The sequence below is a fragment of the Pinus tabuliformis genome, chromosome 1_2 (genome assembly GCF_031772625.1).
Source record: "Pinus tabuliformis cultivar Carrire ecotype Pingquan chromosome 1_2, CPIR1, whole genome shotgun sequence".
Lineage (NCBI taxonomy): Eukaryota > Viridiplantae > Streptophyta > Pinopsida > Pinales > Pinaceae > Pinus > Pinus tabuliformis.
This window is the reverse complement of record NC_142298.1, coordinates 356,024,803-356,033,231: the sequence shown is the minus strand read 5'-3', so window position 1 is coordinate 356,033,231 and position 8,429 is coordinate 356,024,803.

Here is an 8,429-nt window from a genome sequence, read left to right as displayed (position 1 = left end):
ACTGCAAGGACAGATTTGCATGTGAGGTTCTAGATGGGCAAGTGGCGGATGACAGGTACAAGGTGGTCGATGAGATCATCTACTACAGGGACCAGATCTTCTTGACTGAGTGATCTCAGCTCAAGAAGAAGATACTTCAGGCATCACATGATTCACCATTGGCCAGCCATCAGGGGTTTACCAAAACCTACAGGGCCATTAGCGAGAGGTTCTCATGGAAGGGCCTCAAGGAGGACGTACTCCAGCATATCTGGGAGTGCGATATTTGCCAGAGGAACAAGGGGGAGATGAGCCATCCCGCAGGATTATTGTAGCCTCTTCCCATTCCGGAGGGGAAATGGAAGTGTATTTCGATGGACTTCATCATAGGGTTGCCCTTGGTACAGGGCAAGGATTGTATCTTTATCGTCGTTGATCGACTGACAAAGTATGCACATTTTTTCGCCATATCCGCACACTACACAACAGCGCAAGTGGCCGAGCTGTTCTTCAGAGAGGTCTTCAGGCTACATAGTCTTCCTAAGACCGTCACCAGTGACAGGAACAGTCGTTTCATGGGCGGGTTTTGGCAGGAGCTTTTCCGGTTGGTGGGGACGGAGTTGACACGGAGTACTAGTTATCACCCACAGACGGATGGGCAGACAGAGATAGTTAACAAGTGGCTGGAGGGCTACTTGCGTAACTATGTCAGTGGGCAGCAGCGATCATGGCTGAAGTGGCTGCATCTGGGGGAGTACTGCTACAACACTACACATCACATGTCCAATGGTATGTCACCATTCTATGCTTTGTATGGATATCATCCTTTATCATTTGCTGACGTGATGTTTGGTGCCAGCAAGGCTGCGAGAGCCAAGATTTGGATCCAAGAGAGTCAGGATATTCTCCAAGCTCTCAAGGATAATATGGCTATAACACAGAACCAACAGAAGCTGTATGCTGACAGGGGTCGGGTGGAGAGACAGTTTGAGGTAGGGGACTTGGTCTATCTACGATTACAGCCATACCAACAGTCGTCACTGAAGCAGAAGGGGGTTGAGAAGCTCAAGCCCCGCTTTTATGGGCCACACAGGGTGATATGCAGGATTGGACAGGTTGCGTATGAGTTGGAGCTGCCCCAAGGCAGCAAAATTCATAACGTTTTTCATGTATCATGCCTGAAGAAGGCATTGGGGCAGCAGGTGACAGTGACAGATGAGCTACCACCGACGGATGATGAAGGGCATTTGGTGTTGCAGCCAGAGGCTATTATTGATACCAGGGAGAGGCGGCTGCGGAGCAGGACGGTCCGGGAATTCTTGGTGAGGTGGAAGAATTTACCAGATGAGGATGCCACTTGGGAGAGTGAGAAAATTTTGCAACATCCATCACTTCAGTTGCTTGAGGACAAGCAACATTTTGCCAGGGAAGACTGTAATATTCCTAATTAACCATGGCTAATTGGAATATTCGATTTTGCTCAATTTTGCCTTCTATACTTATTTATAAATAAAAAGGTGAGGAAAGGGGACATAACTCACTTTTTGAATAAAGTCACTCCCTAGTAGAACAACATTGTGACTTAAAAGGGGAGCCAAGGGGGCCAAAGGACCACGTAGAGAAGGGGGCCCACGTAGACACTTGGAGGCACTGTGCAGATGGAGAGGAGCACGTGGCAAGAGAGAGGCTACGTTGGAGGAGGTGGGCCTTAGGGTTTCGAGAGAGGCCAACGCTATAAAGGAGAGAGGAGCCTCCTCATTTTGGCATTCGATTATGTTGCATTTGAGCTAGTCACTTCGACTTAGAGCACGCTGGCTGTTTAGCCTGTCTGCAGCACTGTTTAGTGCATCGAGTGTCTCCGTTCGGAGATCTCACCCTTAGCCCCGGGGAACTTCGAGTGCCTGCTCGGGCAAGGTAGTTTCATCAGTGTTTTGCAGAAGGATCGATCTTTGGAGTTGAGGAAGAACTAAGCATTTTGATGACTGCATAGTCTCGAGAGAGGAGGATGCAGTCTCTTTTGGTAGGAGCTCCGGATTGGGTTTATGTGGAGGATTTGAGCTTGGAGATTGAGCAAGGGATCAGCCCTTGCATATTGGAGGATTTTGGCAGAGTCTCGGGCAGAGTTTTGGAGGATTCTCTTCAGTGGCAGCACAGAGCCTTGAGGGATAGCGTAGATCCTCAAGGGGGTGATTTTCGGGGGTCAGCTATTTTAGAAAAGCTTTTTGGGCTTTTCTGGGTCTATTGAGCAGAGGCTGATTCCAGAGTTTCAGCATTTTCTGAGGAGGGGAACAGCCCCAAATCCTCACTTGATTCCAGTAGTAGCAGCAGCACAACAGTTCTCCGGCAGCTTGGACGCAGTTCAGAGAGAGGCCATTTCCTTACCATTCTGAGTGTATTTCTTCACTTGCCTTGTGCAAGTCGAGGTGCTATCTTTCTGATCACCTCTTGTACTCTTTCCATTACTCAGTATAATAAAATGGCTTAGCATTTCTCTCTGCATTTCTTGAGTATCTGCTTATATTCCATGTATACATTATTGTATGTTGCACTACTGTTATTTTTATCTCTTTGAGCTTCCCGGCTACTATACCACTTGTGTGTTTTTCTCCTATACTCTTAGACAGAGTCTGGAAAGGGCCAGGTAGCCTCCAGATCTCGTCCTCTTTTCAAAGGCGACATATTTGGTAAACGCCCTCCCAATCCATCTCTAGTTAGAGTTTGCTTGTGTTTGAGGAATATCCCTTAAAAGGGATATTACATCACAACTAAGCTTAGAGATCAAGATAGGTTGTAGGTGTTGAAGAAAAGTGTAACTAGGTTAAGTATTTGTAAATGTAATTTTGATCTTTGTACTTGTCAAGAAAAAGAAATATTATTTTTGTAAATTATTCGAATGAGTTTCTTTCTCATTCATAGGTCTAGGAAGGTCGGGATCAAAATCATGTTAAAGAGTTTCTTTCTCATTCATAGGTCTAGGAAGGTCGGGATCAAAATCATGTTAAAGAGCTCTTCTTGAGCATGAATATGGGTCAACATAGTGTCAAGTAGCCCTCCAAGACAAGCACCAACTTCCAACGAAGAAGACTACAAGCAAAAAGATGAAGAGAACAGTTAAGTCGGCCTCAAAATGAATATGAACATCAAGTCGACTCACATATGGAGACACATCTCTTCGGTGGACATGTCGGCTCAAATACAGGGGCAAACCACTATATATACCCAGTCAGGGTCTGCGCAGAAAAGTAGAAGACAAAATTTTGGATTCCTCTGTAACTTCGGAGGTGCAGGAAGGTACAGTGTCAGTGATGATTACAATCAAGAATCTCGGACAGGTCTGCAATCTCGAATGGTTACACGAAGGTACAGCATCTCGAGTGACAAGTACAGTGATCTCACTACAATATCAGCGTAGTTACAGGGTCACTGTAATACAGTCTCGGTATAGTTGCAGTTGACCTTGGGCTACAATCTCGATGAAGATCACAGTACAGACAAAGATACAATCATAATCTCGGCATTCCTGATAGAGAAAGGGTCTCGATGTAGTATATATATCCTAGACACAGCATGTCCTCAGCATTACTGTGAGCATGATAACAATCATGATCTTAACGAAGATGAAGATTTTGGTACAGCAATATATATATGTACCTCTAAGTGGAGATCTCAATGATGTTATAAGATTATCGATGAAGGTGAAGCTATGGCACATCAAGTTGTCAATGAAGGTGTAGCATTGGCATAGCAGTGATGAATGTCGAAATGAAGGAGCAGTGATGGTGCAGCAGTGATCTAGATGAAGGATCAATCATGGTATAGCAATGATGATGATGATCTCAGCAGTGACAAAGAAGAGGATTGGTGTCTTGGTCTTGGAGTGGCCTAGTAGGTCAAGGGTCATGGTCTTGGTATTCGTCAATTGGAATCTCTATAAGAAGAATTTTGTGCGGGTTTTCCTCTCCAAGAGGGAGAGATTTTGGCCCTGGCAAAATGCCAACATCTTGTGTTCTTGTCTCTTCATTTTGATAACTATTTGATGAACTAAAGAAGACACACTCTAATAATAATAAGTGCAGATTGGAATAAGAAGAAAATTAAAAACACCTCACAAATAGTTATCATGCTAAGAAGAATCACATTAACTACATTTGCCCTAGATTCTTCAACATGGTATCAGAGCTAAGGTGCTAAAGTCAAAGGAAGGGTAGCTAAAAGAGACATTCAAGGATCAGTCTACAACAACAGTATACGATGTCACAGTTTTGAATTACAATCTCTCTCAACTTGATGACCTATACTTGGATTCTTGCCACATTCTCAGCCTCAGAAAACCTGGACAAAAGATGCAAATGATCATTGGCAGAAGACTCGATTAGGAGAGCTCATACAGCAGTTTTGTTCGGATATACACAGCCAGATGACATTTATTTTACAAGTCCCATTCTACCCACAATCTCAGTGCCACTATATGAAGATGTCAACCTACATAGAAGGAACAGTCTTGACATCTCGGATTCTCAGAACTTGATGATATATATTCAAGGGCATATATATAGAAGTTTGTATAAACAGTACTTAATATAAAATGAAGAAGTCCTACAGCAATTCTAACTAATGGGTCTCTATACATCATGGCAAGCGACCTTAATACTCTATGATCCTACACAATGCTGCATACTAAAAGGTTCTGTTGTCGCACAGATTGTCTAGGCAGCGCGACAATGCTCAAACCGGGGGTTGTCACCCTAATCCCTGATCTCTCCGTTTAAGCCGTCTCCCTTGAGCAGGCTAAGGGGGGTAGACCCTATGGGATAAAGGAAGACCGACTGGGAATCAGCTGGCTTGGGAGACACAGCAGGGGGAACAAGCACTTGATCGATTTTAGAAATTGATAAGATCTTTAAATGCTTAAGACCAGTGCCTTATGGAGTTAATGAAAACCAAGTAATTAATTAGTTGCTGCTACTTATGAAGTAATTTAATGATTGCTTGAAAATATTTACAAAATTTCCAACATTTAACAAGCATTATATAATCACCCGGATGCAGGTGGCATTAAGTCACATTTATGACAAGCCGCATAACACAGGCAGCTGGCCTGGCAGACGGCAGGTGGATCGTTTGCAGGGTACGCGTAGCAGGTGGGCAAAAGGGCTTAAGCGTAGGTGAATTCAATTCCGGGCAGTGTCGAATGTTGGTTCTGCAGTCCGGCATTAATGCAGGCATGCGTGATCGGCAGATAATTTGGTATATTGTCATGGATCGGTTCATCACGCCTGGTTCAGTCACTGGAGCGATTCATTGCGCGGAAGAGCTGCCTCAGAACCCCTGTCTGGTGTTCCGAATCTGGCTGTTAGCGTGGATTTGTAAACTCTTCGAAGTTGTCTGCGTTCCTCAGGTAATAGATTTACTCTATCTCAATCCCTCTGCTCATCAATTTGTGCTTCTGAAGATGCCTCGACGCCGAGGTGTTCCCCGCAGAGGTAGTCATACAGGGAACAAAGGCCAACCTTCACGCCCTGTTCCTCATAATGTTATCCCTATTGCCTCTGCTTCCCCTTCTTCTCTGCCTCTGGAACAAGCCAGGCCCATTCCGAACAGTTCATTCCAGACCGCCAGATTCACTTTCCAAAGCCGGCTTAATAGGCCTGTTTTGACGGCAAGTATCACTATCGTTCTCGCGGAGGAAGACAGTAATCAGATCAGCTCGGCTACAACTACCCCCTCTCAATCTCAGGGAGACAGTGTGCTTCTCGGGGACCTGACAGGGATGGTGTTCCAGGCAGATAACCAGCAAGAGGTTGGCCATGTCTCGGAGGTGCCACAACAACCCGTGGATCCGGCTCAAAGTGATATTGTGCCTTGCGGCCCGACTCAGTGGGCAGACGGTGTTTTAAATTTGGTGACCACTCCTGATGGTGGCAAACCCGTATATGACGACAGTGGTTTTGTGACCTAGGTCGCTTCTTCCAGCTAGGCGGAAAAGGAAATGCCGGATTCACCAAAGCATGCAGATTAGAACTGTTGCCTCTTTGCCGGGTGGTCTAAGCAATTTTGGGTATGTGTCGTCAATTCTGAGGATAGATGTCTTTGTCTGGTCCATACTCTGGCTACAGAGGGTGGCCAATGTCATTCCAGTCTCTGTTTTTTGTTATAGAAATGGCTATGATAGTTGCTTCTCAGTTTTTGTGGTCAATGTAGGGCATGAAGAACTCAGTCTGGGCAATCTTTTTCAGTATGTCAGGGCCCGAACCAAAAATTTTGTAGTATGTTTTGTAAATTCGGCATTACGCCTGAACTGTAAGGTCTCTGAGTTTTTGGTAGAGGAATGGCTGCGGCCTCCTCTGAGGTTCTAACCTCTTTGTATATATTTTTTATTTTTCTTTAATAGAATTAGCATTTACGGAGAAAAAAACAAGCATTATATAATCCAAGCAATGATTGATTTCACTAGATGCAAGATATTCAAAAGATGCACAGAGCTCTAGCAATTAAATTTCAAAGGATCAAAATTCATTACTCAACCATGAAATTCAAATGCTAACCAGTTCATAAAATGATTCATCACTTTCAGATAGCTAATTTTCAGATAAAACTTAAGCGCATTTAACTATATAAAAATGACAAATACAACAGAAAAAAGACATCAAAAGGAATTTTCAATTTTTAATTAGTCTTTTTTCAAAAGTTTTTATTGTTAAATATTTTTATTTTTTATTTTTTTATTTTTTATAAAAAATAAATCTAAAGCTAAATAAAACAAACAAAAGTCTAACTTTAAGATTTTTAATTTTGAAAATTTTAAAAAAAATGGATTTTTTTTAATTTTTAATGATTTTTATTTTTATTAAAATTAAAATTAAAAAAGACAAAAATCTAAATCTAAATGAAATAGAAAATAAGCAAAAAAAAATCTAAATCTAAATCTAAAGCTAACACCTTATCATATATACATAAAAAAGGGAAAATTTATAAAATCTAAATTCTAAAAAAACTCAAATCTAAAAAAAACTAAAAGAGACCTTTTTTATGCCTTTTTATATTTTTTATTTTTTAATTAGGATTTTAATAAAATCAAAATTAAACCCAAAATAAAATGAAAACAAAAATAATTTTTTTGTTTTTGTTTTTTAAACAACTATCATAAAAATGAAACAAACTTACCTACACCTTTACTAAACTAAATCATAACACGTAAAGAAAATAATAAAAGGGAAATCAAATGAGTTTAAACTTTTATGCATTAATACACACTTCATAAATAAAAAAAAGGGAAAATACACTATGCCAAAGGATGCCTTAACTAAAACCCAAAATAAAAGGTCGAAATGCAAGTTTGTTGTTGTTTGCAGGTGAGGGAATGGACGCGCGTGAAGGAAAGACAGAGCTGCTGAGGAGTATGGCAGCAAAGGGGAGTTTCGATTGAACCCCAGCAAAGACGTGGAAGAGCTATGACGGCGGGGATGAGGGTAGGTTGACGGTGAAGCTACGTAGGTTTGATGAAGGCGCCGCAGGATTGGGTAGTGTTGAGGGTAGCACGCAGAGAAGGCGCTGCGTGAGGGAGATGAAGGTTTAAGCAATGGAGAAAGAAGTAGAATGAAAGGCGCGGAGAGGGTTGCGCGGAGCGTGGGGTTTGGAGCGTTGCAATGGCAGGGCAACAATGAAATGAAAACACAGGAGCTCAGATGTCTGAGGACGCAGGGAGCTGCCACAATGAGTGAGGGAAAGGGATGATACAGGTAGCGTAAAGGATGAATGCGGATTTGCTGAAGGGAGAAGAAAACAACACCAACAAGGGTGGAGCAGCACGCAGAAGCTTAGGCAACGTTGGAGAAATCAAGGAATGACTATGTAAAGGATGAGGGCAAATTGATAGATGTGTAGAAGAACAGCGGGAAAATTTTGGACGCAGGTTCTAGCAGCAAGGAAAACAGTGGGTAGCGTAGAGGGTTTTTAAAATCTGGAGAAGGCTGCATGAAGATTTGAACAGCAGACAGCGGTTGCAGAATGAGAGAAGGCAGCAAGGCTGGGACATAAAAAAAATTCAAATTGCACAGTAAACAGCATGAAACCCCACCAACCAACAAATTTTAAAATTTTGAATCAGCTGCTTCAGATTTGTCAAATCAAAAACCCACAAAATTTTCCAAAACTTGAAATGAATACCCCTGCAAGAGCTGACTCTAAGGCCAGATCCTACCCTCCAGGGCCTAGATCTGGCTTCAAACAAAAAGTCTCCTCTTCAGATCTGCAACCTGCAATAGCAAAACAGAATATCCAAACACAAAATATGCAAAAAAAAAAAAAAAACTAAAACCCTAAAACCAGTTAAATAATTACAACATTCCCAGGTTAAAGGCTCTAAACAGCCAGATTTGTCATTATGCCACAAATTTTATTTTTTTTAAGATTTTGAATTTAAGATGGGGTACTTTAGAAAGCCCTTCATG